Source organism: Bubalus bubalis, chromosome 21 (genome assembly GCF_019923935.1).
Source record: "Bubalus bubalis isolate 160015118507 breed Murrah chromosome 21, NDDB_SH_1, whole genome shotgun sequence".
Lineage (NCBI taxonomy): Eukaryota > Metazoa > Chordata > Mammalia > Artiodactyla > Bovidae > Bubalus > Bubalus bubalis.
The window spans coordinates 34645890-34671570 of NC_059177.1; the positions used below are offsets into that span (position 1 = coordinate 34645890).

The 25681-nt window shown below is 41.6% G+C and overlaps 1 protein-coding gene across 9 annotated transcripts in view; it reads left to right on the forward strand.

The window, feature by feature from the left end:
- The window catches only part of LOC123330927, a 435096-nt gene that overhangs the window by 174215 nt on the left and 235200 nt on the right, over positions 1-25681 (forward strand). The window contains exon 1 of one of the 9 annotated variants that reach the window (XR_006547209.2): positions 4723-4833. The exons of the other annotated variants lie outside the window; for them this stretch is intronic. The gene's annotated coding sequence lies outside the window, so the exon portion shown is untranslated. Of the gene's footprint in view, positions 1-4722; positions 4834-25681 lie in introns of those variants that run through there. 9 annotated transcript variants of the gene reach the window in all.

Sequence of the window (25681 nt, forward strand, 5' to 3'; positions counted from 1 at the left end):
TTACTTTGCCAACAAAGGTCTGTCTAGTCAAGGCTGTTGTTTTTCCAGTGGTCATGTATGGATATGAGAGCTGGATTGTGAAGAAAGCTGAGTGCCGAAGAATTGATGCTTTTGAACTGTGGTGTTGGAGAAGACTCTTGAGAGTCCCTTGGACTGCAAGGAGATCCAACCAGTCCATCCTGAAGGAGATCAGCCCTGGGATTTCTTTGGAAGGAATGATGCTAAAGCTGAAACTCCAGTACTTTGGCCACCTCATGCAAAGAGTTGACTCATTGGAAAAGACTCTGATGCTGGGAGGGATTGGGGGCAGGAGGAGAAGGGGACGACAGAGGATGAGATGGCTGGATGGCATCACTGACTGGATGACCGTGAATCTGAGTGAACTCCGGGAGTTGGTGATGGACAGGGAGGCCTAGCGTGCTGCGATTCATGGGGTCACAAAGAGTCGGACACAACTGAGTGACTGAACTGAACTGAACTCCTGCATTGCAGGCAGATTCTTTAGCGACTGAACTACAAGGGAAGCCACTACAACTGAGCTGTGAGGGAAGACACTATATGTCTAGATCACAATATTTGCAATCTTTCGTTCTTTCTAAATCTCCATTAAATTTCTCCTTAATTTTGTCCAGTCCTTTTACTTCTCTTTTTTTTTAAACTATACATGTTACATGAAGAATATTGAAATGATTCCCTCCAGGGCCTTCCTCTCAAGGGTTTACAAAACACTGCGAGGCGCCTATAGATGCTGCTGTCTGGGAGGCATTTGGACACCGTGACTCCTTGTTGGGTTGAAGAGGCACCATCAGAGAGGGCTGTTAATTCGTCAAGAAGAGCTTTGTGACTGTCTGGCTATGTGACAATCAGTTTGTCTCTGAGCCTCTGTTCTTAGAATTAAGTGGGGGTAGTAGAAAAAAGAAGAATGAATCATATCAGATCTCCCATGAAAGACTGGGCAGACTGTGCCTTCCACAAGTGCAGCCCTGCCATCCACTCATCAACCCTGTGCCCAGTACTCCAGGACCTGGTTATGTCTGCCTTTTCCTCACCCACATAGGAAAGCCACATGAGTTACCCCTGGCACTCATTATACTGCATAATCCAGCTTGGATACTTTGTGATTCCAGTTTGCCAGGCCTTTTCCTCTAAAGCAATGGTCCCCAACCTTTTTGGCACCAGGGACCGGTTTCATGGAAGACAATTTTTCCACCGACCTGGGACAGGGGATGGTTTCAGAATGATTTAAGTGCATGACATTTATTATGTACTTCTGTTATTATTACATCAGTTCCACTTCAGGTCATCAGGCATTAGATCCCAGAGGTTGGGGACCACTGCTGTAAAGGATTTTGCTTCTAGTAGTCTTTCTGAGGAAAAAAAGGTTTCATAACTATTTTTCCTTTCCCTCCAAAAGCACTTTTAAATATATGTGTATATAGACAGATTGATTTGATAAGAAGAAAATTGTTATGAAGTCAGGCAGAACTTCCAAGGACCCCAAAAATAGCTGCAAATTTTTTTTTCGCCCAAATTAGTTGATATGATAAATGAACAGGGAAGTTTGTCCAGTTAGTATGGAAAGCAGCCCTTGTTCAGGCTTCTAGTGAGCAGGGCTCGAGGGAAATCGAGAGGACAGGGGAGTTTCAGGTCCAGCTAACAGTTCTCCAGGAGAGTACCATTATGCTTCTGTTTCTGGAAACCACACTGGGGCTGGGGGCGGAGGTACTGTTGCTGCCTCCCTCCTCCCAGACTTAGAGAAACAGCTCTGAAGTTGCAGCAACTGGGTCCAGCTGGGATTTGTCAGAAGTCCTGCGTTCACCCATGACCCAGTGGTTGCCGAGCTCTCAGTGGGGAAGGCGGGCAGTGAACGCCTCCTGGGGAGAAATATCCGGTTCCCTGCTTGGCCCTGGAAGGCAGACCCCCAGCTTCAACGATGTCTTTGTTATCAGCTCAGACTGGAACTCTGTTTTGCGTTTTTGTGAGCGTAGGACACCTGTGTGCTCGCACTTTGGGACCCCATCTCCTCTGCCAGGAGAGCACAGCCTGGACTCTGAGATCCCTTTACAAAGGGGATAGGGGCTGGGAGGAAAGAGCCCTTTCTGGGCCACCTTGCAGGACCAGCAGGATACCCAAGGGTCTCCCTTGCTCTGCCGCACTCTCCTCAATTCTCCCAGGTCCCAGCAGGGAGTGCACACTCCAGGGTATTTTTTTCTGTTTTCTGGCTGCAGCTACACAAGGCAGTTGAATTAGAGTCATGATTGTAATTTAATTTCTCCAGACTCAGAGCTATTTTCTTTCCAAATATATGAGGAGCCAGGAAACGTTCAAAGAACTAGGGAAACCAGCCCAAATTCAGAAAGGTTAAAGAGGAAGAAAAGTCACAGGGTGAATACTACTACTAATATAATCTTTCATAATAATTATAGTATCTCATGTACAATGTAATTTATACATCATATACCATCACATATGTATTCTTATATGTATAATATATAGTAATAATCTTAGAGATATGTTATACGTTGTAGTAATTATAGTATGGCACATATATATACATATAACATGTAACATGACAATACTCAAAATGTTAAAAAATAATTTTAGTAATATAAAAGTGAAGAAGAACTAAAGAGCCTCTTGATGAAAGTGAAAGAGAAGAGTCAAAAGGTGACTTAAAACTCAGCATTCAAATGACAAAGATCATGGCATCCCATCACATCACTTCATGGCAAATAGATGGGGAAACAATGGCAACAGTAACATATTTTATTTTCTTGGGCTCCAAAATCACTGCAGATGGTGACTGCAACCATGAAATTAAAAGACGCTGGCTCCTTGGAAGAAAAGCTATGACCAAACTAGGCAGCATACTAAAAAGCAGAGACATTACTTTGCCGACAAAGGTCCGTCTAGTCAAAGCTATGTTTTTTCTACTAGTCTGTATAGATGTGAGAGTTGGAGTCTAAAGAAAGCTGAGCGCCAAAGAATTGATGCTTTTGAACTGTGGTGTTGGAGAAGACTCTTGAGAGAGTCCCTTGGACTGCAAGGAGATCAAACCAGTCAGTCTTAAAGGAAATCAGTCCTGAGTATTCATTGGAAGGACTGACGTTGAAGCTGAAACTCCAATACTTTGGCCAACTGATGCGAAGAACTAATTCATTGGAAAAGACCTGATGCTGGGGAAGATTAAAGGTAGGAGGAGAAGGGGACGACAGAGGATGAGATGTTGGATGGCATCATGGACTCAGTGGACATAGGTTTGAGCAAGCTCTGGGAGTTGGTGATGGACAGGGAAGCCTGTGTGCTGCAGTCCATGGGGTCGCAAAGAGTCAGACACAACTGAGCAGCTGAACTGAACTGAATAAAAAAAAATAAATAAAATTGGAGGACCATCCAAATGAGATCAGGCGTGGTCAGTACCGTATGGCTATAGACTGGATAGCCATTCCAAGATCAGAAAAGTTTAAGAGGAAGAGGAGACAGGGTAAAATAATAATTATTTTGTAATTATTTTATGATAATTTATATTTAACACAGTTGCATATACATTATCATAGTTATTATTTTATATACTATAACATTATATAAATATAAGTATATAATTGTTGGCATTATTATTATAATTAAAAATAATATTTATTGATTGTTTACCAGTACTTACATCCTCACTCAGCTGTGTCCAATTCTTTGAGACCTAATGGATTGTAGCCCGCCAGGCCTCTCTGTCCATGGAATTTTCCAGGCAAGGATACTGGAGTGGGTTGCCATTTCCTTCTCCAGGGGATCCTCCTGGACCCAGGGACCAAACCCAAGTCTCTTGTATCTCCTGCATTGGCAAATGGATTCTTTACCCCTGCACCACCTTGCAGTGTGCTAAATACTTTACAGGCATTATATGACTATATTTTTATAATAACCATATGATGTTGGAGGAAATGGCAACCCACTCCAGTATTCTTTCCTGGAGAATCCCATGGACAGAGGAGCCTGGTGGGCCAGAGTCCATGGGGTTGCAAAGAGTCGGACACAACTGAAGGGGCTTAGCATGCATATGTGCATGTGCAGTATTTTAATTCACATACCATACAATTCACTCATTCAAAGTATATAACTCAGTGGTTTTTAGTATATTCAGAGTTTGCCTCCATAACCACAATCAATGTTAGGATATCTTCATCATCTTCCCCAAAACCTCTATACCCATTAGAAGTCACTCCCCATTCCCCACTTCCACTAGCCCTAGGCAACCACCAATCTACTTTTTGTCTCTATAGATCTGCATTTTCTGGACATTTCTTAAGAATCATCATATATGGTCATTTGTGCCTGACTTTTTTCATTGAGCATAATGTTTTCAAAGTTTGTCCACATTGGAGTATGTATCACTACCATATTCCTTTTATGTCTGAATAGTATTCCATTTATTAATGTACCACGTTTTGCTTATCCATTCATCAGCTGATAGGCGTTTGGGCTGTTTCTGCTTTGGGGCTGTTATGAAGAATTTTGCTCTGGATAATCATGTGCATGTTTTTGTGTGGATGTATGCTTTCATTTATCTTGGGGGTACCGTGTTTTAACCCCATTTCATAGATGAAGAAGCTGAGGTACAGAGATGTTAAGTAACTTGCCCAAGGACACACAGCTAGTTAATGCTCTGAGACTCAAAGTGAGTTCTGCCTGATGCTTTTAGCTGCTCTTCTCTGTTTATCAAAGGTTAATATGTGGAAGGTAGAACTCGTGTCCCTCGGGGCCTCTGGAGAGACACTGAAAAGAAATACAGCAGGAAGAGTTTCTATGCAAGCTGAGGATGAACTTTCTCCATCATGGCTGGTTAGTTAAGCTTGGGAGTGATTGCCAAGGGAGGGGTGGATACCCCTTTTGACATGAAGGATCCTCTGTGGGGATCTTTAAGACATAGCAGGGAGGGATGTCTCACTCCTGGGAATGGAATTTGGCTCAAGGCTGTCCAAATGGCAGCCTTCACTCTGCATCTGGTGTCCAAATGGTGTGAGAGGAGCCAGGCCACGATCCAGGCCTTCCTCACCCTTCTCAGCCTGACCTCACCCCAGCCTCTATTCAGACCCCTGTGCCACAGAGCTGGACCTCCCAGACCTCCTCCTTGTCCATCCCCGACCTTGACCGACCCCTCCCTCTGGCTCTCACTTGGGTGTCTGCAGAGGGAACTGACTGAGGCCAATGAAACCAGGGCCGGCTTTGGGTGGGGAGAAAGGTGATGAAGTTCGGGGAGGGAGGGAAAGAGATGGGGGGAGGCCAGAGGAGCTATTTCAGAACACCCAGGGCAGGGCAGGGTGTGGAGGGCAGGATCCACCAAGTCTCCCCAGGGGAGGTGATGTTGCTCAGAGCACCTGGCCATAACATGACACCTCTGGGCCTGTGTGGCTTACGGAGCTGGGGCCATTTGAAATATTTCTGTAGAATATGGACTTTCTTCTTAATCTTACCAAAGAATAGACCCTGAATTCTGGAATTGTTATTATACTGATCATGGGAAAAACAAGTCCACAGGCTCTTGGCGGGGGTGAGGAGGGTGGGGGTGGGAGTGTTAGGGGGACTTTAGTTATGAAATGTAGTAGACACAGTTTCAGCTCTAAAATCAGAGACAGTATCTCTCTCTCAGTAACGACCCTAAATAATTTTCTTAACCTTCCAGAGCTTCACTTGCTTTCGTGTACAGTATAGGAGTAAAAGCAAGACCTGCCTTGCAGTTCCTGGCAAGAGTGAGTGAGACTGCACCGCTGGCCAGTGCACACACTGCAACCACACTCCTGCAGGTTATTGTGATGTAAGATAAAGAGGCAGACGATCTGGAGGAGCAGTGGTTTCAACAAAACTAAAAACAGCTTCTATTCTTGAACTGGAAAGGCAATGGCACCCCACTCCAGTACTCTTGCCTGAAAAATCCTGTGGACGGAGGATCCTGGTGGGCTGCGGTCCATGGGGTCGCTAAGAGTCGGACACGACTGAGCAACTTCACTTTGACTTTTCACTTTCATGCATTGGAGAAGGAAATGGCAACCCACTCCAGTGCTCTTGCCTGGAGAGTCCCAGGGATGGGGGAGCTTGGTGGGCTGCCGTCTATGGGGTCGCACAGAGTTGGACACAACTGAAGCGACTTAGCAGCAGCATTCTTGAACTGCTTTTCAGGGCATTTAAAATACTGACTTGCATTAAGAATAAGAAGAACCATTTTCTATTGCATTTCACAAATTTATTCAACCACAGCAATTTTTGGATCTAACATTCAGGGTAGAGGTTACCAACTGGCGGTCCATGGGTCAAATCTGGCTAACAGATGTAGAGATTTTTTGGCCAGTGCATTGTTGCTTTTAAAAGTTTCCTCTACTCAAGTATAGCAAGATTTCACATACAGATGGCAAGATTACACATAAAATTTGACTTTTCGGCTTCTCTTAAAAAGTATAAAGGTTGGGCCAAGCTGGGTCATTTCCGCGTGGTAACACTTGGCGGGAAATTGGGTGGGCAGAGCTGCGCAGCAGCTGCCTACTTTAGATGGGGTGTGAGCTGTCTGCTCAGTCCACAGCCCCCATGATATCCCAGTCTGCAACTCCTGAGAGTCTATTGCTTTTCACATGCTGAGATGTGGAATGTAAAATAATGTTTTGTCCACATGCCCCTTCATTTATGAAATGTTAGACATCTGCTTATTAATTATGTCCATGATTTACTGAATCATCATTAAAAAGTATGAACCAAGAATAATTTAACAGAATGAGATTCAAAATAAATATGAATCAGAAGTTTTACTCTCCACCCTTCACTCTAGGGGCCACTGAGGCAGCTTCTTGTACAGAATTGGCACCTGGTCAGGGCTCACGACTTAACTCTTACATGTCATTATTGATGCTGGGATATGAAGATGTCTAACGTCTTTGTTAAAGAAAAGCTGAACACGGAACCACCATGCCTATAGCCAACCCTGAGCTAAATGTCTTGTGTATCTGAACTCCTCCACCCATGCAAGCAGATTGTGAATTAAGTACTATTTTGCTTTCACTTGACTCTTGAAGATTACTTTTCCTTTCTTTGAACTTTTCATGTCCAGTACCATAAAACAACAGTCTTTGGAATCCAGGATCTGCCTGAAATACTTCCTTAGGTAAATGTCCATCTGTACAAAGAGAGAAATCAGTACACAGCATTTTTTTCAAATATTAAAGTCTTGCTTTAACCAGAAAGATCTGGGAAAAAATTAGACAGCTGTGAAGGGACTCAAAGAGTCTCAAAGCAGTCTGTGTTTTAGTTCCTGAGAGAGGAGCATTATAGTGAAGAGTAACTGCTTGTGAAGTCAACTGAAGATTTCTAGATGAAAGGTCAGGCAGAAACATGTTTGAAAGTGTTATTTACTGTGCCAGTTTGGGGCTTCCTTTTCCAAGCTTTCATCCTCATCCTGTAACTAATTTTGAAAATAGTGGAAAGCTGTGTGACTGATTAATCAGTTTTCTTTTTAAAAATCTAGTAAGGAAGTCAAGTTCAACTAGGTGTGAAAGTCCTCCCCACCCCAGCCTTCACTAGGACATTTTTAAGTGCAGCTTCAGGGGGTCATTGAAGATGTAAGGAATCCAAATTTCTTGTAATACTGCTACCTCCAGCAGCAAACACTGAGACTTTGGGCACCATAGATTTGGGCAAATGATGCAACCATTCCAGTGCTCTCTATGACATGGACCCAGACAGTGGGACAACCATATTGTCAAAACTGTGGGCTCTGAATCACCCCGGGTTCCAATTCCCACTCTACCACTTACTAGCTGCATGTCCACAGCAAGTGACTCAGCATCTCCGGGCCTCAGCTTTCTGCTCCGTAATAATAGTACCTCCCTCACAGAGCTGAGAAGAGAAAATGTGTGTAAAGTACTTGCCACAGTGTTTAGGCACACGGAAAGTGTCCAGCACACATTACTTATTGTACTGCAAACAATGAGTTATTTCTCTTGCTCTTCTGCTCTCATGATCAGAAATGTAGATGTCCTCCTTCAACTCTTTGAATCCCCTGTTTTTCAGCTGTTCTGACCCGTGTCTCCATTACGTCAGCCAAATGTTAGATACCTTTATCTGTGAAGGGCCAGATACAGTCCTTAGTGGACTGTAAATTCTCCATCACATTATTCATGTCTACCTTTGTCACTAGAAAGAAGTCATAGAGGACACAGAAGTAAATGGGTGCGGTTGTGCACCAGTAAAACTTGACTCACAAAAAACAGGCAGCAGCAGGATACGGCCTTCAGGCCAAAGTTTCTGCCCCCTGATTTAGGCTCTGTTTCTCCTCCAAAGGTGCACAATGCAGGCAGGAGAGGCCACTGGGAGAACCAAGTGTTTAGCATGTGTGCTCCAGAAGGAACCAGAGAAAAGAGCCTGGGCTTACATGGATTGAAGGGAAATGGGAGAAATGGAGTCCTTTCTCCCTGCAGAAAGTTAGCTAGCTTCTCTTTGTACAACAGGACAGTCTCAAAGTAGAAGGAACAATGCCACTGTGTGTGTACTGGAGGGAGGGGTGGAAACGGTGCTTGGTACAGCATCCGATGCCCGAGAGTGCTCCCCTCACACCCCTCCAGGCTGTTTGCCCACAGTGCTCAAATCCCTGGCAGCTGGGGTAGGGTAGGGGACGTGGAGCCTGCAAATGTCTGCACCAAGGAAAGCTTTGAAATGGTTCTATCATTGGTTATGCCATATAGAAAAGGTCTCAAATATTCCTAGAAGCTTGCTGAAATCACCAGGAAAGGAGTACCTGAAAAAAATACTTAGTAGCATTTTTGCTTGTCCCACTCTGCCTGCCATACACTGCCTGCCATACGCTTTCAGATTCCACCACCTCTTCTGCAGGGGTAAGTATCTTCTCAAATCATCAGTTCCTACTGAGGGAGATCACTCATGCCTCTCTTCTGTCTCCATCTTTCTCTAGAAGGAGAGAAGTCTCTTCTCCCCGCATCAAGCTCTTGAGTAGAGAAAGAAATACTTTCTCAGAGTGAGCCAGGGCAGCTTTTTCTAAGGGAAGGTACTACCTTTAATGCTCTTTTCTGCTCCACCTGCTCTGTTGTGAGATCAGGAAAACATCAGGAAGCTCTGAGTGCCTCATTTGTAAAAGTTCCTGAGTTGGGCTCTTTGTGTCTGGGAAAAAGGTCACCAAACTGGGTGGAGGCTTCTTGTGGTGAGATCTGCCTTCCTTCCACTCTTTGCTTTCCTCCAACCAATACTGAACATGTGACATATCTCTATAGTAGGATGCTAGATGTAAGCTGGTGGTAATTTGCTTACTTAAATATGAGGATTTTTTTTTTTTTTTATTAGAAGGGTCTGTGCAGTATTGTGCTGACAGTGAAATTTGGATTCCGTCTTAAGTGGAGATGTTTTTCTTTTTCCTGCCATCCTAACTGGGGTAGATGTTGAGGAGATTACAAGGACACCTTGGAGCGTGGATTCTGGTTTATTTGATGTGGGTTCAGAGCTTCCTGGTGGCTCAGCTGGTAAAGAATCTGCCTTCAATGCGGGAGACCTGAGTTCAATACCTGGCTTGGGAAGATCCCCTGGAGAAGGGGAAGGCTACCCACTCCAATATTCTGGCCTGAAGAATTCCATGGATTGTATAGTCCATGGGTTCGCAAAGACTCAGACATGACTGAGCAACTTTCACTTTCAGGTGATAATCAGGTTGAGAAATTTTCAGAAAATCATCTTCCCATCATCTGTGCTGCCCAGACAACAGCTCTGCTTCTTCAAACAAGATTGATAATAGATCAATAGATAGATAAAAGTCGTTCAGTTGTGTTCCACTCTTTGTGACCTCGTGGACTGTACAGTCCATGGAATTCTCCAGACCAGAGTACTGGAATAGGTAGCCTTTCCCTTCTCCAGGGGATCTCCCCAACCCAGGGATCAAACCCAGGTCCTCCGCATTGCAGGCAGATTTCTTTACCAGCTGAGCCACAAGGGAAGCCCCAAGATTGATAATAATAGATGCAATTCCCCTTAATCGGGAGATTTTGAGACTTGGATGAGGCTTAGAATCATCCAGAAGGTGTTTGAAAAGGAAAAAAAGAGAAAAGGAAAGTCACCTGGGCCCACCTCTAATGTAATAGGGCTCAGACAAGCCCTCGGAGGCTCTGTCTTTACCATGTACACTGCCCATCTTCCCCACCACTCAACCAGTGTGAATGAGCTAGAAACTGTAGCTGGAGACATACTTACTTAACCTGAGCATAAAGTTTATAATGAACTAACTCTGAGACATAATTCCTCAGTCCTTAGGTGGATATTAATGAGCTGTGTCTGAAGGATCATTCTCCCCCAACCAACTACTGAAAAATTCTTCAAGGTTGAAATTTGGTTGAAATTCTTCAACTAAAAGGGAAGAAGTCTAACGATTCAAGGAAACTTGAATCTGCTGTGCATTTTCACATACATATCTCATTTATATTTATCTATTTTTCTGATTGGAAGCCCATGGACTCACAAAATATGTAGACAGATTTTGAGGGGGACTATGAACTTTGAATGGGAAAAGGATTTTTTGTTGTTGTTGTTGTTTTACTAACCTCTTACTAAAATTCAGTATTTTCTTCAATTTTAAGTCCAGATAACAAACTATTATATCAAAGGTACTTGTGACTTGATCACCAGATGAAATCACAGATATGTTTATATTGCATCACTACTGTTGCACATATCTGAACATATCTGGTGTCATCACTAGTCTGAAATCACAATAGTCTTTAGACCCACTGCTTAGTCTTCTCATTTAATGTGTTATGGAAACACATTTTTTTCTTTTATTTACTTATCTGGTCCCATCACTGCATGGGAAATAGATGGGGAAACAGTGGAAACAGTGTCAGACTTTATTTTTTTGGGTTCCAAAATCACTGCAGATGGTGACTGCAGCCATGAAATTAAAAGATGCTTACTCCTTGGAAGGAAAGTTATGACCAACCTAGATAGCATATTGAAAAACAGAGACATTACTTTGCCAACAAAGGTCTGTCTAGTCAAGGCTATGGTTTTTCCAGTGGTCATGTATGGATGTGAGAGTTGGACTGTGAAGAAAGCTGAGTGCCGAAGAATTGATGCTTTTGAACTGTGGTGTTGGAGAAGACTCTTGAGAGTCCCCTGGACTGCAAGGAGATCCAACCAGTCCATCCTGAAGGAGATCAGCCCTGGGATTTCTTTGGAAGGAATGATGCTAAAGCTGAAAGTCCAGTACTTTGGCCACCTCATGCGAAGAGTTGACTCATTGGAAAAGACTCTGATGCTGGGAGGGATTGGGGGCAGGAGAAGGTGACAACAGAGGATGAGATGGCTGGATGACATCACTGACTCGATGGACGTGAGTCTGAGTGAACTCCGGGAGTTGGTGATGGACAAGGAGGCCTGGTGTGCTGTGATTCATGGGGTCGCAAAGAGTCGGACACGACTGAGCGACTGAACTGAACTGAGCTGAACTGAATTAATATTTGGCTGTGCTGCGTCTTCGTTGCTGTGCCCGAACTTTCTCTAGTTGCAGCAATTGGTGGCTATTCTCGAGTTGGGATGCATGGGCTTCTCATTGTGGTGGCTTCTCTTGCTTTGGCGCATGGACACTAGGGCACATGGGCTTCAGTAGTTGTACCCTCTGGGCTCTGTAGTTCAGGCTCAGTAGTTGTGGTATATAGGCTTAGCTGCCTGATGGCATGTGGGATCATCAGGGAAGTCTCACACTTATTTCTATATCGATTGATTTTAATACATTAAAATGCATTTAATACAATTTAATTGGAGAAGGCAATGGCAACCCACTCCAGTACTCTTGCCTGGAAAATCCCATGCGTGGACGAGCCTGGTAGGCTGCAGTCCATGGGGTCGCTAAGAGTCGGACACGACTGAGCAACTTCACTTTCACTTTTTCACTTTCATGCATTGGAGAAGGAAATGGCAACCCACTCCAGTGTTCTTGCTTGGAGAATCCCAGGGACGGGGGAGCCTGGTGGGCTGCCATCTCTGGGGTCGCACAGAGTCGGACCAACTGAAGCGACTTAGCAGTAGCAGCAGCAGTAGCAGCAATACAATTTAATACATTGATAATTTTACTTCAACATGATTGGTTTTGTTTATAATCCTAGGTATTTTATGCATTTAAAAATGCAGTTCTTTTTCAATTGAGGTTTAGTTGATTTACAGAGTTTTATTAATTTCCACTGTACAGCAAAGTAATTCAATTATACATATACATGCATTCTTTTTTAATGTTATTTTCTATTATGATTTACCATAGGGTATTGAATATAGTTCTCTGTGCTATGCAATAGGACCTTGTTATTTATCCATTCTGTATATAAAAGTTTACATTTGCTAATGCCAATCTCCCACTCCATCCTTCCCCCAATCCATTCTTTCCACTTTGCAACCACCAGTCTAATCTCTATATCCATGATTCTGTAAAAACACAATTCTGATTACACTCCTGGGTATATATCTGAAGAAAACAAAAACACTAATTTGAAAAGATACATGCAGTCCAAGTTCATAGCAGCATTGTTTATAATAGCCAAGACATGGAAGCAACTTAAGGGTCCATTGGCAGATGAATGGATAAAGAAGATGTATTTATATACAGTGGAATACTACTCAGCTATAAAAAGGAATGGAAATTTGCTGTTTGGACCAACATGGTTGGACTTGGGAGATATTGTGCTTGATGAAATAAGTCAGACAGAGAAAAATAAATAGTATCACTTATATGTAGAAAAAAATAAACCACTGAATATAACAAAAAATAAGCATACTCACAGATACAGAGAACAAACTAGTGGTACGAGTGGGGAGATGAAAGGAGGGGGTGGCTAGATAGGAGTAAAGGATTCAGAGGTACAGACTACCATGTATAAAGTAAGTAAGCCACAGGATATGTTGTACAGCTCAGGAAATATATCAGATATTTTATAATAAATATAAATGGAGTATAACCTTTCAAAATTGTGAATCACTCACTATATTGTAGCCCTGAAACTTAACTGTTACTTAACTATAAATTTTAAACTATATTTAAAATAAAAAATAAATAAAATCCAGACAAGGGATTTATAGGTTTCCTGGACTGCAGATGGGATCTCTGGGGAAAAAAAAAATACAAAAAGGTTAATACCTGGTGAGATTATCATTATCACAATGAGTCCTAGAAGATGGCAAGGTGTAGTTACTATCGTCCTCTTTCAAAGGATGAGAAAGCTTAGGGAAGTCAAGTGACATGCCCAAGATGGCAGTAGTGGGTAACAGAGCCCGAGCTCCTATGGGATGCTCAGGGTTCCCAACCGACCACAGTCATCAGTGTGGGAGGGAACACCGGCCCCTCCCTGTGCAGGAGCCAGCGTGTGAATTGGAGCAGTGGGAAAGAAAAAAAAAACATTGAGAAATTCTTGCATCTGGGGTAGGCTTTGGAATAATCACCAGAACAGCCAGAGGATGAGTAGAAGCAAAGAGCTGGGCCTGTCCAACTGGGGTCCAGTGATTAATTGGTACAGGGAACACAGCCAAGAGCAGAGAAACCACACCAGATCTCCATCCATTTGTCCATGCCCTGGGGTCAGAGATGAAGCAACTGGAATCTTTTATAAAAGAGGAAAGTGTGGAATGTAGCCATTGGGGGAGTTCTGCAAGGAATTCACAGGTGTTTTCTTATTGTGCTTTGCCCTCCCTGAGGACCTCTGGGTGTGCTGTTCGAAATAAAGAGGAGGGCTGGGGTTGCAGCCAGGCTTTGCTCTGCGATCTTTCATACACCTCCCTGCCCCCACAGTCCTGTATTTTTTATAGGCTACAGAGGTTTCTGTTGAAATTTCAGAAGTCATGTTCACACCACAGGGATCTGGGTCACTGGGAAATCCGTTGGGCTCTTCAGCAAACATGATCAGGCAAATCCAGAGGGTCTTTGGGTCTTTGTGGGGGTCAGTCACTAGGGTCACCCCACTCTAGGCCATGAAGCTGACCTCTTCATCCTTCTTTAAGTCACCCCATCGTGGTTGTTCTGTAGATTTGGATTCAAGTGAAGATCAGCAAGCTCTTCCCTCTCTTAAGGAAAGAAAGCTCCAGAGGTTGGTTCAGCCCATTTTTTCCTGTTGAAATGCTGGTGAGAGTGTGTTGGTAATTGATACTCAGAAGCATTTAGTGACAGGGAAACACAGCTGTTGTGTGTCCAGAGGTCATTTTTTTCCCCTAACACTTACTCAAATTATGAAATGATGGAAGATTTGCAAAAGGTTTTTAAAAAATAAAACAAGAATCACTTTTAACTCATCACCCAGTAAAACCAATGTTAATATTTTGGTGCCTTTTCCTCTGGCTAGAAAGGTAGACAATTAGGCAATTTCTCTACGTCCGTAATGTAGACCGTGTACAAGTACAACCGTTGGATGGATATTCCTCCATCAAGCAGTGGGGAATCTGTGTTCCTCTCCTGGAACTGAGTGAACCATTGTAACTGTCTTGATAATAGAATGCATTGAAGTGACATTGTCTGATTTTCAAGGCCAAGTTATAAAAGGCAATACAGTTTTTCCCTGCTCTTTTTCTCTCTGGGGACATTTCCTTTTAGAATCAAGTCACCATTTCATGAAAACAAAACCCCTGCTGCGTGGATAGGCCTTGTATGATGTTCTGGCTAAGGGGCAGTGAAGCCTCAGTCAAGAGTCGGCATCGACCCCCAGACACATGGGTGCATGGGACTGTAGATTAGGGCAGCCCCAGACCTCCTCTTGAGATTGTAGACCACGCAGAGTAGAGATGAGCTATTCTCAGTCTGCCCTGTCTGAATTCCTGACCCACACAAATTGTGAGCAACAAAAATTGATGACCATTGTTTGATGCCACTGAGTTTTAGGAAATTTGCTATGTAGCCGGAGTAACTGGAATATTGCTCTAACTCTTATAGCAAGACTGGAATAAGATCTCTGGGACTCTCTAAATGAAGTTTCTCAGTCGTTTCTGACTCTTTGTGACCCCATGGACTGCAGCCTACCAGCCTCCTCCGCCCATGGGATTTTCCAGGCAAGAGTACTGGAGTGGGGTGCCATTTCCTTTTCCATCCCCACATTTATTCTGATCCACTCTGGTATATCACCAAGCTTGATGTTTCTTGCATAGGTTTTTCTTTATCCAATTCTGTCAGGAGAACTTTTCCCATCAGTCTTTCTATTCTTTAAGTTTTGTATTTTCCTCAGTTTTCCCAGGTCTTTGCTGGGAATTAAGAGGCTGCCTCAGAGACTGCAAGCCAAATGCTATTTTAAGCCAGATGTTAAATTGGCTTCTTTCAGGAAAGATCTAGCCAGTCCTTCAACAATTATAGACTAAGAAATTACTCAGACCAATACTGGGCTTTGCCCAAGTGAGTTTATTAAGAGAAAAGATGCTGTATGAAAGTTGTCTTAAAAAGGAAAACAAGGAAAAGAAAAAAAAAGAAATGCCCCCTATGCTTGAAGTTGAGACCCTTTGAGCCTGTCTGTAATGCTCTTCTCCAGAAAAATAAAGGGAGGTGGGAAGACCAACAAACCAAGAGAAAGATATAATGGCTTAAATACTAGGTGAAAAAATAGGCTCATGTTGTCTGATGAGAGATCCAGGATGTTTAAGATTTGCGAACCTAGGGTGCCAAGCTAGTCGCCAACACCAGCACTTTTGTACCTGTTTTTTGACATTTTTTTCTCAGATATGCAGCTGGCTCATTTCTTTTAGCCCTCTGCTCAAGCATCCTTATAAAATGTCCATAAGGTGATGATATAGTTTAGTTTGGTGTGGGGAATGGGGAGAAGACATAAGAACAACTCTGTCCCATTTGTATAAGGAAAATGTATGTGCCCAAACTGGTCCTTTTAGGGGGACATCTATTTTTGTTACATTGTGTAACTTAAATGTTACACCAAACTACCTCCTGAAACTCTATACATGTTTTTTTTTTCATATTTCCATACTTACAGGCCATAGGGCTAGGAGAAAAAAAGAAAGCACAAATAGAGGAGAAAAATGGATAAAAATTAAATATGTGGATACCCAGGTTTGAATTCTAAGAGATTAAGTACTGCTGAGTTAGCTCAGAGTCCCAATCAGAACAGATGACACATGCTGAATAAAATCATTTGGTAAGTTTTTATTTACAAAGGGTCTACTTATGGTGGTGTGGGTGGAGGGTACCACAGGGGATGGTGCAGAAACTGGGGCATGTCAGGAGTGAAGTTGTCAGTATCATGGCCTAAAAGGGAGGGTGAGGTTGCTGGAACTGAAAAAAAGAGACGGTCGCATAGAACAGCTTCCTGGAGAGCACTGTGACTTTCTGTTGAGACACAGTTGAGGAACTCTCAAAGGAGGCCGGAGAAATTAATAGCCAAATCTCACTCCTCCTTCCTTTTCACCTGCTGGAAATTTCCACTGGCTCTACCTCCCTGGACCCCAGAGTCATCAGAGGCTATTGCACAAGTCCACATACATCAGCTCCTGAGCAGACAGCAGAGTAAAGAGAGTAGTGGCTCTGGAGAGCAAAAGAGAGGTCTCCAGAACACTTACCACCCTACACATGTAAAAGTTTTCAAATTTGAGAAAATGCTTGCTTGAACTGCTAAGTATTATTGTTGTTGTTTAGTTGCTAAGTAATACCGACTCTTTTGCTACCCCATGGACTGTAGCCTACTGGGCTCCTCTGTCCATGAGATTTCCCAGGCAAGAATACTGGGGTGGGTTGCCATTTCCTACTCTAGGGTATCATCCAGATCCAGGTATCTAATCATTGTCTCCTGCATTGCAGGCAGATTCTTTACCCTGAGCCACCAGGGAAGCCCACTAAGTATATTAGTAATGCCTAAAATATACAAATTCAATGTTAAACCAAATAAAGTTTTCAGAAAGACATTTACAAGAGCCTAAGATTTATCACTCATCTTCTTGGCTCAAATGTAATTGAGTACTCTGAGTGTGAAGCAATAAACTCCATTCCTATTTATCTTTAGGTGACTGGTCTTCACAGTCAGACTTTTGGGTACTGAGCCTCGATGAGTGATCCTTTTAAAACATGAGTCTGATAATGCCTCCCCTCTGTCAACCACCCCCTTCTCTATGTCTTGGATTAAGAATTAGAGTCTTTATAATGGCCTACAAGACCCTGGATAATAGGCCACTGGCTATTCTCTGAACTTACCCCTACTTCCCCTTGCTCACCTGACTTCAGGCATACTATTTCTGATCTATCAATCATAATCTGCCCCAGGGCCTTTGCAATTGTTTTCACTACTGTTTTCCAAATGTAAGCATGACTCATTCCTGTACTTTTATATGTTCAAATATCACCTTTAAAGAGCCTACCTGGCAGTCCTAGATAAAGTAGTAATTATAGCAAAATGTGTTTTCCAGAAAGAGCCATACCAATAGTTCCTGTCCCACATGATCTTCCAGAAACTTGCCACTGCCCATCCGCCAACAGGTGGAGTCTGTTTTCCCTCTCCTTGGGTGGGACTTGTGAGTGCCTCAACAAATCGATTGTACTGGAAGTAATTCTGTGAATTTCCAAGGCTAGTTCATAAAAGGTAATACATTTCTTTGGATGCTCTCTGTTCCTAGACATTTGCCTTTGGAACTCAGCTACCATTTTTTAAGAAAAGAGTCTATGCACTTACTGTGTACCTTTTCCATCATTGTATGTTGTGTGTGTGTGTGTGTGTGTGTGTGTGTGTGTGTGTGTGTGTGTTTGAGCCAAATTGTTTCTCCAATTCACTAGTCTTAAGATCAATGAAACTGCTTATAGAAGCTCTGTTTGAGGACTCTCAATTGCCTGTGATCATAATCTATATTGCAAGGTCCTAGACTATAAGCTAGAACTTAAAGCTATAATGGAATTAAACCTGGGAGGAGAGGGTAGCCTCTTTTTGTCTAATGAGAGGGATTTGAATTACTGCAGCCAGAAGGAAGATTGTGGGCAGTTTTCAAAAATGGCCTTGGCAATATTTATGGTCCCACATGCTCATTCATAACTTTACCACTTCCCATTAAAAGGTGAGGTCTATTATCCTTTGGGTATAATCTGAGAAATATAGCATCCATAGAATAGAAATTATAAAGTTGTTGAAACATTGAAAAGGAACAAAAATAAAAGGGGATATGTTTATGGATAGGAAGACCCCATGTTATACAAAGTATTCATTATACATAAATTAATCTATACATTCAAAAAATTGTAATTACCATTTTAATATGTGGCACTTTTCATAAAACTGGCCAAGCTGGTTCTAAAATTCATACATGGGAGGAAATGACCACAAAAAACTAAGGAAATTATGAATAAGAATAGAGTAAGATTTAGAGGGAAATAATTTATACTGGGGTATATTAACATTATAAAGCTATGGCAGTTAAATATTGTGGAATTGGTACATGGATAGTTGGGATACCAACAAAACAGACTAGAGAATAAAGAGATACATACTCATGTACATATGCTACTTGACTTATGATAAAGGTAGCCAGACAGAGCAGTGGGGAAATGAAGTGCTTTCAGTAAGCAGCACTGATACATTTGGTTATCTACAAAGGAAAAATTACATCAGAATTCTCCATTCCAGTTTCAGGTGGATTTTAGACCTAATTGTGTAAGTTAAACTAAAATTTTCAGAATAGGAGGATGTCTGAATGACCTCAGGGATTTCCTGAGACGAGAAATCAAAGAAGGATTTTCTAAACAATACACAAAAATCACTATGAAGGAAAAAACTGGATAAAATTGATTATATTAAAATTCATAACTTCTCCTCATCTAAGGACACCAAAAGCAAGATGCAAAGTAACTTACCCACTAAGAGAAAATATCTGCAGTGTATATAAACCCTCAAAGGATTAGCATCCAAACTACATAAATAACTCCTTCCCATCACTAGTAATTAGCAAAATGCAAATTAAAATGAAATACTGTTCACAGACCACAAATTGGCAAAAATTTAATCAGTTAATATCAAATATGAGTGAGAATGTGGGGAAAAGAAAAAATTCAGACATGCTAGTGAGATTATAATAAAGTTGAACCACACATTGTAAATAAGCAGCATTTCTATTTCTAGGCACATATACACAAAGAACCATATCCAGGAATATTTGTAGAGGTGTTGTTTGCTATATGAAAGCATTAGAAACTATCTAAATGTTTATCAGCTGGAAGATGGAAAAACAAAATGTGGTTTGTTCATATAGTGGAATATTTTATAGCAGCTAAAATGAGTGAGTTAAATTAGACATGTAAACATGGATAAATTTCTAAAATATATTGAGTAAAAAAAAATCGTGTTGTAAAATGATCCACACAGAATGATCCACTTATGGAAAGTTTTAAAACATGCAAAATAATACTGTTGTTTATAATATTGCATGTGTAATAAAAATATTAAAACAGACTTAGGAATGATAAAAAACAAAATCCATCTGGGGAAGGAGGGAGATAGAAATAGGGGTACTAGGGAGTCTCAAGCATGTTTGTGATGTTTCATTTCTCTAAAAGGAGAAAGAGGGCTATTTCAAATTAAGCTTTCTTTAAGTTTTGCTGTGGGTAAGTGGGCACCCAATACATCATTCTCTATGCTTTTCTGTTGACATATTTTTTTTTAAAGCTTAATAAGAATCAGAAGCCTCAGTGTGTCCATATGGTTTATTGCCTTATTTGTGGATCTAGCTATACATTTGGTACACAACTTTTGCTGATAATGTTCAAAAGGTATGCATGGAATTCTCTTCTTACTGTTTTCCAAAGTCACATCTACACATCATCAGCAAACCTCTTCATTTTTAAGTAAAATGAGCAATTAGGTTATTCTCCCCTTCTAGGGATAGGATTTTCTTTTAAATTTATCATCAGAAAATCCACTTCCAAGGGGTCCAGTCTGCAGAAGAAAGATAAGATGTCAAGAGATTATCCCCCAAATTGCCTGAAGGCCAAAAAGAAAAGAAATACTTAGTATGCCTACAATGGTTAGTAAGGCCAAGTTAAAAGCTTTCAATTTTCCAGCATGAGGAGGGAGATTCAATCATCAAAGGGGATGATCAAGACTTGAATTAGGACTGTAGAAATTTTTGGTCATTGAAAAGTATCTAAGAGGTCATTTTATAGTATTTCCATGTTGATTTCTACATCTGCATTCTACATCTCATTGTTCTAGGAGCAAGAGTAATACAGGACTGGGCTTGATTAGCTGGAAGTAGCAGTTGGAATTAGCTGGATTTCTAGTTGGGTTAGCTGGAAATAAAGTTTCATCTTATTTATTCATTTTTAGATGAAAATCATAGATGTACTCTTTGATTGTATTCCCTAAAAGTAGACCCTAAGAAAAGGATTTAGATGAAGTTATTTTACTGGGAACAACACAGTGAGGGTGTAGGGGTGAGACCAAGGAAGGGGAGAAGGTCATCAGAGGGGGGTTAATGAGTGGGTTGATGTCCTGGGCCACTGGGGCTACATTTTGCTGGAGACTCTGAGGGTCTGTATAGAAAACCCTTGAAATTGGCTTGGCAAATCATAAGGAAGCAGGAGTACTTTTTCATCAACTATTTAAGGATTATTCCTTGGGAAAATTAACTCCTTGTACCTTGCCCTGCCACCCTGTGAGCTTGTCAAGCAGACTCTTATAGGCCACAGAAAGCCCCAGGCTGAGTTCAGAAGCCAGCAGCATACAGGGGAACTTAAGAAAATTTCAAGTGACATCTACCCTGACAGGGCCAAGGGGATCTGCTGACAGCATGTGACAAAGATATCTATCACAGAGCCAGTATTTGTGTTTTCCAGAACATAGGATGAGTATCACTAGTGGTTTAGGAGACAACTTTAGATGGTTTTGGGTCATGGCATTAAATAATATTTATCAAGTGATGAGGGAGTTCTTCCCTTTCACTTTTGGTTCAACTTTTCTTATTATTCCAAGGCAAATGTTTCATTTTGCTGCTGTTATGGACTGACTTGGGCTTCCCTGGTAGCTCAGCTGGTAAAGAATCCACCTGCAATGCAGGAGATCCCGGTTCAATTCCTGAGTCGGGTAGATCCCCTGGAGAAGGAATAGGCTATCTACTCCAGTATCCTTGGGCTTCCCTGGTGGCTCAGATGGTAAAGAATCTGCCTGCAATGTAGGAGACCTGGGTTCAATCCCTGGTTTGGGAAGCCTCACCTGGAGGAGGTCACAGCAACCCACTCCATTATTCTTGCCTAGAGAACCCCCATGGATAGAGGAGCCTGGTGGACTACAGTCCATGGGGTTGCAAAGAGTCGTACATGACTGAGCGACTAAGCACAGTACACATGGACTGAATTGAGTCCCTCCCAAGATCATAATTTGAAGTCCTAACCCCCAGTAATCTCAGAATGTGACTAAATTTGGAAATAGGATCATTAAAGTTAAATAAGTTAAATGAGATCCTCAGGGTGGGCCCTGATTCAATGTGACTAGTGTCCTTATAAGAGAAGGGGATTTGCACACACTAAGTACAGAGGGAAGACCAGGTACAGACACAAGGGGAGGGCCATGTAGAAGCCAAGACAGGTGTCAGAAGAAATCAACCTGCCAACACCTTGACCTTGGACCCCCAGCCTCCAGAATTGTGAGAAAATGAATTTCTGTTGTTTAATCCCTCCAGGCTTTGATACTTTGTTATGGCAACCCAGCAAAGTAATGCAGTCATGATGGCTTTAATCCATCTCCAGCAGTTGCTAGCTTTGGGTTGAGGAGCATCAGCCTCGGGCTCAGAATGTTTACTAATGACTGCAATTGGATAAAATGTGCAAGCATTGTCCTGTTCTCATTGATTTATTTTTTACAGTTACCCTCAATCTGTGACAAGTGGTACTATTTATCAGCAACAATGTAAAGTTTCCTTTTTAAATGCATGTATTTAATCTTCAAAGCCAATGTAAAGAACAACATGAAGCAAACAATAGAACCGTAAAGATAGTATGAAATGGCTCAAGTCTGGGAAATTCTGTGAGCTCTGGAGCAGCATGTTCTGATGGATGGAAAGAGTGTGACCTTGCGTAGATCACCTAACCCCTCTGAGCTTTGGTTCCCCTGATATTGACCTCTTAAAGTAGCTGGGAAATTCAAATGAAATGTTTGTCAAGCAACAAGCACTCTGCCTAGAAGTAATAAAAAAAAATCAATAAATGTTGGTTCTCTCCCCTTGAAATACGTATAAGTAAATAAGAGATCTTTTAATAGGCCTTTAGAAAGCTATTGATTAGGTAATAGAACCCTGCCAATCAGGTGTTAATCAAATCTAGTACAGCTTTCTTTAGAAAATTCCCTTTTTTATAATTTTGTCCCATCCTGAGAAACTGGGTCCTTTTCATATGTTTGGAACTGTTCAGCCCATCTTATCTGGACTTTGGGAAGATCATGTGAGGTAGTAGGTTTGGAAGTGCATTGGGAAGTCTTCACACAGATGGAGTGACAGTGGGGTTTCCACTTAATCCCACTGCGGCTGTGTGAATTGATTTGTGCATCTTGGTTGCATTTGACATGAACTACAATACTTTAAAACTACTTTTTTCCTATGGCTTTTTCTTTTAATATGCAAAATGTTCACAAGTTTCTTATCCAAATAGTAGAGCATTGGGGGCCTCACAAGGGCCGGCGGTTTTCAGTAGAGAAAAATCCATCATCTCAGAATTCCTGAGACCTTTATGAGAGGAGGTGGTGAGTCAGTGTTCTTAAACAGTGCAGGTGCCAGTTCTGAGTACAGTGTCCTGTATCTTTCATGGGGAAAAAAGAACAACATGGAAATCCCCAAAGTATGAGCTATTACGGGATTTCTTTCTGTTGTTAGGATATTTTAAGCTTTTTTTAAAAAAGTAGGTTTGGCATTGTGTCCTGAAAAACCCTTACCTGTCAGTAGACTCTTCAGGAATGTTGTCTCCTGTCACTTCCAAGAGATGCCATCCTTTCATGAATATGCCACATCTAGAGAATACAGGGAAGGGTGGCCCTGGGAAAAAGCGAAGAGGTAGATGCCAAGCTGAGAAAAGAATATAAATAATAGAGTCCTGTCTGGCCCTAGCTTATTCTTGAAATTAATCATGTCCTGCCAAATGGTAGATTCCTGAGCAAAAGAAACGAACAGTTAGAAAAAGTCTCTACCCTCTTGTAACACATTCTAGTTCAGGATTCTAATCTCTTCCTGCACCACAAATTCTATGGTGGTTTGGTAGAGTCTAGAGATCCCTTCTCAGAATAGTGTTTTCAAATGTAGAAAATAAAAATACACAGAATTCAAAGAAAAGCAATTATATTGAAAGTCAGTAACTTGCGCTGTACTTGACCCCTATTACTGCACACTCTCTTAGCTGTAGGCTACTTTAAATAACTGAGATAATTATCTCAGCCATCACATGTATTTGAAGTTATCTGGTCTTTATTCCTAGACTGCATGCCTGTCCTTATTACAGAAGGCCATGCAACCTTATAGAGAGTTAAGAATTGTTGTGTGAACTATGTATTCTTAGACACTTTTAACAAGCAATAGTCTTGCTTGTTAGTCTTGCTTGTTAGTCTTTCTACATATTGATTAACACTGAAGTGAGAATTACCAGAATGCAAGAAGCTATCTGAGTCACCAGCATAAGAAACCGTGGTTTCACTGGTAGCTGAATGACAGCCAAGCATAGAGTTGCTCTATAATCAGCCATTTTGTGGGCATCTGTATCCAGGAAGACTATCACATGTCACCTAGCTGCAAGCCTGTTGACGACCATAATTTCTAAGCAGTGGGCATAAATGCTATTTTAAGATATTGTCAACAACTGTAATGTCATGGGAAACATACCTGCAATTTCTTGCTGCTAACAAGTCACAGGCACTGCTACACATTCAGTTTGCTGTCTGTACTTATAATTAAAAGAAACGTTAAATTTCAGTTAGAGGGCAGTAAAAATAAGGATATGATTATTTTGTTGTCCAAGGACTCCTAGACTCCCAATTTGACTCTAGGAAAGAATCCCTGTGGGAAGGCAGGTAATAAGTACATAATAACAGGCCAACTGATGATAAATATTATAGAGGAAAATAGCTCAAAGTAAGGGAGAAAGAGACAGCCAAGCATGTGGAGGGGGATGAGCCACTCTTACCTTAGGACTGACATTCTAGGATAACATTTGAACAGTGATCTGAAAGGATAATGAAAGTGAGCCCTGTGACCATGTGTAGAAAGAATGTTCTAGGTAGAGGAAGCCCCAAATGTGATCCTACCTCTTAGGGTGTTGTTGATTGTATTAGTGAAAGTTCAGTCAGGAAAGCAGAACCCCCATGAATACTTTGAAATAAGGGCTTTATTATAGGAATGAGACTTTTCATATTTGTGGGAGCAGCTGGGTAAGTAAAAGTCTGGCAAGGAGTATTGCCTGTCAGGGCAGAGTCACTAACCAGCCTGGTGTAGGGAATAAGTTGGAGCTGCCATGAGGATCTGAGCTAGGATCCAGGTGTGTGTCCAGATGCTGGGATGGGATTACAGAGAAGAGCTAGCAAAGAAGTCCACAGGAGTCTATAGCCCATGCATACGTATCCCCTACCTCTGAGTGTCCACAAACGAGCATGTGGAGTTGGACCTGGGGCGGCTGTCAGTCAGTAACCAAGAAAAGCTAGGTGTATGGCAGAGGAGAGTGAGAAACACCTGGAGTCTTCTAGACTCATCTGTATTTGTCCTTCTCCGTATTTGACTGGAAAGACCTCCAAAGAGTAGTGGCCACTTTTGTTCTTCCGCCTTCCAGATCTTGCTCAAATTCCTCTCTGGCCAACTCTGACCGAGAACCATTTAGGGAAGAGGATTCTGTGAAAATTAATTCCGGCTTAATCAAGTTGCCAAGATGCAGACTCCCAGATCTGTCAGTGTCAGGGCTGTAGCTTATAAGGGCAAGGTGGGAAGCCCCCGGATGGTTTTGCGTAGAGACATGTGTGCTCAAAGTTATAAAAATCTTTCTATTTGGAACTACTAAGAACACTGTTTACTATGTGTTTTGCATTTATTTGAGAAATGCAGAAGGTTTTTCTTGTTTCTTTTTTATTTTAACAAGGGTAACCCCAGTCTGAAGCGACTGTGTCTGCACAAAACTCTGAAATTCTGAATTTTCTTAAAGCTTAGAGGAGCAGAGAGGTTGTTTTGAAGTAAAAGACCTATAGCTTAAAGAAACTGAATCTATTAAAAGAAAAAAGAAAAGGCTGATATAGCCACTATGGAAAACAGTATGGAGGTTCCTCAAAAAATTAAAAATAGAGCTACTATATGGTCCAGCATTCCAATTCTGGCTATATAGCCAAAAGAAATGAAATCACTATGCAGAATAAATACCTGCACACTCATGTTCATTGCAGCATTATTTATAGTAGCTAAGGTATGAAAGCGACCTAAGTGTCCATCAACAGATGGATGGATAAAGAAAATGTGCATATATCTGTACCTGTGTCCACACAATGGAAAGCTCTTTAACCACTAAAAAAAAGAAGGAAGTTTTGCCATTTGCCACCACATAGATAGACCTTGAGGGCGTTATGCTAAGTGAAATAAGTCAGAGAAAGATAAATACTACATGATCTCACTTTAGGTATTTTTTTAAATGTAAATAAAAAATTAAAATATATTTAGTACCTTCTGTGTACCCAGTACTAGGACACTATTCTAT